A 4,211-nucleotide genomic window follows, 5' to 3' on the forward strand; every position below is an offset into this window, starting at 1 on the left:
TTTGTAAAATAATATAATTATTAAAAGTTTAGGGGTCAAAATATAAATAATAATAATATAGATAATATAAATAATGATAGTAATGGATGTGGTAATAAAATAAATAATTAATTTTTCATTAGTATATGATAAAGTGTAATTTAATTAAGAATAAATTTATTTATATAATTATATTAAAATATTGAGTAAAAGGTAATTATCTTAAATATCTATTAAGGGTAAGGACGAATCTATATAATTAATTATCGAATTTGGGGAGAGGGATACGCGTTGACCGAATAGCGCGTTCACCTCTCTATAAATAGGGAGAGGTGATCTGCGGAAAGAAGAAGGAAAAAGAGAGAAAGAAAAGAAAGAAGAAAAGGAAAGAAAGGAAATAAAGAGGAAAGAAAGAGAGGAATAGAAGGAAAGAATAGTGGAAGGTGAAAGGGTTTTTGGTAGTAGAAAGAAAGAGTAAGGTATTAAAGTTAAGGTGAGTTATATTATATCTTGAGTCTCCAAAATGTATTTTACTTATATTTTGACTTACCAAAATCTATTTTATACAAGTTATGTTTTATTAATATATTTATAAAAATTATGTTTTATAAAGGTTTCGATTACGTGGATTATTTTATGAACTCTATTTGCTTAAAAAGAAACCCATAGATATGTCTGTTTTACTTTTAAAGAATATTTGGCTATGACCTTATATGAAAATATGTTTTGTGAGTACCACCACGGGAGTCTCATGCCTTGGGGGACTTAAATAACCATTGGCTAGTGAGTCTCATGCCTTGGGGGACTTAAATAACCATTGGCTTAGTGATTGACCACTTTGTGGTCCAGTGTTTGTCATGGATCCATTGACCAGTGTAGTGCTTGGCACTTAGTGATGTACCGTGGTTACGGTTGTATAGTGATTTTCGTATTACATGTATACGTTAAATGATTTCCGTATTATGTATGTTATGTATCAAGCTCTTTTTGGCCCAACTAATTATCCATGGTGAATTTTATGCCTCATACTCTTAGTATAATATTTCTCACTCTGCCATGAGCTTATAGTTTTTTTACCACTTTCAGGTGACATGTTGGGACCAGCGTCTGGGGTAGGCACAAAGCACTTTTATTGATGTATTTTTTTAATGTAAATATCGGCCTTTTTGGCCAATACATTTTGTAATAAAAATAGACGCTCCAATGATTATTTTAGTACCCTTATTTAAATATTTATTCCGCTTGCGTTTATTAATTTGTTTAAAGATTTGGCCGGAGGTAACCTCGGTTACTGGCCATCACGATGCTTAACCCTTGGGTACGAGGAGCGGGTCGTGACAACAACATTCTATTGAACTCTGAATGGGAGACTTTTTGTCTTTGACTTTGGCATTGCTAGACTGCTATATCCAGATGTATCAAATCAAACAGTAATTACAGGCACTTATGGATATATTGTCCCAGGTAGCAAAGTAATACTTTTTTATTTCATACGTATTAATGCTCTCAAAGAAAGAGGGAAAAATAATCTAAAATGTTTAAATATTTTAGTGATTATCATTTTTTTTTTCAAACTCAATTATTGATGATAGATTCAACATTTCAAAGAATCACACTTCATTAATTTCATAAAAGAGAAAGTGCAGTCTATGATTTTTTTTTATTTATTAATTTCTTGTTTGTGCAGAACTTGTCTACACTATGGTTGTGACTGAAAAGTGTGATATTTATAGCTTTGGGATGGTAGCACTTGAAACAATCATGGGAAGGTGTCACGACCCATACCCAAAGCGTCGTGATGGCCAATAACTGAAGTTACCTACAGCCAATTCTTGAACAAATTAATAAACATGAGCAAAAATAATATTTAAGTGAGGGTACCAAAATAATTATCGGAGCTTCTACTTTTATAACAAAAAGTATTGACTAAAAAGGCCGATATTTACATATGAAGAATAGAATTATAAAAACTATGAACGTGCTATGTGTGTGTATTTTACAGCCCCGCTTCTAAGACTCTCCAAAAGTTATTTCTAAATTGTATTGTTTCCTGAAAATTGGTAAGCAGCTATAAGCACATGACAAAGTGAGAAATATTATAATGAGAGTATAAGGGTCAAGAAATTACAGCGGATAAGCTTTAGGCTTAAAATAGATAAAATAGAATACTTTTCTATTAGAGTAAATAAGTTGCTCATATTATAACAGAAATCCATTTTAGAAATCATATGATATTAGATGAAAATATATAACTACGGTGCATAACAGAACAAAGGTCAACGAATTCATGATAATACAGAAGTATAGACTCTAGAGGTGACTCGTATGGATTCTAGAGGTGGTTCCCACAATAGTGTTGTACTAAGCTCCATACAACACTTTGCTCCGTGCAAAATAGAGGTCAGTAAATGACAACATAGGGTCACTAAAGTAACCAATCAGAAGTCAATGGTTATTTAAGTCCCCAAAGCATGGAACCTCATGGTAGCATTTACAAAAATATTGTTAGGATGATTATTTACCAAATCGTTGTCAAAAGCATATTTAATAAACAATTACATCCATGGGTTTCCTTGTTATACAAAATAAGGTTTATAAAATAAATAACATAATTAAAATTCTAATATAGTTTATAAACATAATTTACACAAAACATTTTATGGTAACTCAAGGTATAATACAACTCATCTTAATATCACTTCTTCTTTTTTTTCCCCCACCATTCTGAGGCCTTCCTCCATGTTGTCTTTCCTTCTCACTTTCGTTGTTTGTTATTGTTGGCTTGTGTTTATTCATTCTCACTAATCTCCTATTGATAGGAATGGTGAGCAAAGCTTACACCCTTAGTCATTTACCACATAGCATTTGCCACGTGGCAGCTTAATATATATCTTACTTCTAGACTTGAGTAACCTCCAAGCAAATTAAATATCTTATTACATTTTGGCCCATAAATTAAATTAATTACACTATTAACTTAAATAATGACCTCAACATATAATATTTATACGATGGTCCTAATTTTTCTTAATTATAAAATTACATACAAATCGCACCTTGATCCCAATTCATCGTATATAAAATTATATTCTTCTCATTTATAATTAGATAATACTAATATGAAAGTTAAAGGATAATTTAATTTTCGGGTTGTTACAGAAGGCATCTAGGAGAACTCTTATCATTGGCATCATGATCTGCTCTAAACGTAATGCTAACTAATGTCTTAGACCCGCACCTTCCACCTCCAACTAATCCAGTGGTTGTAGGGAACATTGTTCCGGTTGCTATGATGGCATTTGTATGTGTGCGTTCTGAGCCGAGATCTCGCCCAACAATGCAATGAGTATCTCAAGAGTTTCTTTCTCGAATGAGGACTTTAGCTATAACTCTTCATGCAATTTCACTTTACAGCTATGGAATCGAGAATTGAGTTTTATCCAATAAATGAATAAACACGATGCTTGAGTTTTCCATAAAAAGAAAAACGTCCATTTAAAATGTTAGTATCATATTTTCTTCGGGCCTTGTTATTACAACTATTATTTATAAGGATTGCTATATATTATCAAACCTCAATTGTTAATTTTTTTAAAAATCTTTTTTAAATATGTTTTCCCTGCAGCAATCCCAAGCCACAGAAAAGAATGTTCCCCTCTAGATCCTTTAGAATTTGAGTTCTGGTAATCTCTCATACTTGAACAAGATGCAGCAATCTCTCATACATCCATATTAACAACTCTGATTTTCACTACAATTGGTATGCTTCCACCACATTTCATAACAGAACATAGTACACAACCCAGTTACATGGGTGTGGGACCCCTCATGTGATAGGGTGATCGATTTTTGTATTCATAAACCTTTACTATGAAAAAGGAACAGAAATGAAAAAATAAAAATGATGCATATGAACTCAATGTTTTAGTTGTCATGTTATTATGAGTGAATTTAGGACTGATATTTTAAAATTTCAGTGTTGTCTACTGTTTCTAGCATATGGGTTGGCCAGCCCTTTCGACTTCCATTGCCGAAAAGGCTGGGATCTTCTAATAACTAGTTAGGATCATTTTTTAACAATTTAGAAATTGATTGTTTTTAAGCCTTTATATATATATACCAAATTGACACAAAAGAAAAATTATAATAATCTTGAGAATGATTTACCTAATTAAAAAATACAAATACAAGAAATGAGAATAAAGAAAGAAAAGATCAAGGAGAGCGAGTCA

General features: G+C 31.7%; 1 long non-coding RNA gene across 1 annotated transcript; it reads left to right on the forward strand.

Moving 5' to 3' along the window:
• The first annotated feature begins 327 nt into the window (after positions 1 to 327).
• On the forward strand, positions 328 to 1,451 carry LOC145789689 (uncharacterized). Its single transcript, XR_014327907.1, has 2 exons — positions 328 to 472; positions 1,066 to 1,451. It is a non-coding gene; the product is annotated as an uncharacterized LOC145789689 (long non-coding RNA).
• Positions 1,452 to 4,211: the final 2,760 nt, after the last annotated feature.

This window comes from Camellia sinensis, chromosome 1 (assembly GCF_055761805.1).
Source record: "Camellia sinensis isolate YWXY chromosome 1, ASM5576180v1, whole genome shotgun sequence".
NCBI lineage: Eukaryota > Viridiplantae > Streptophyta > Magnoliopsida > Ericales > Theaceae > Camellia > Camellia sinensis.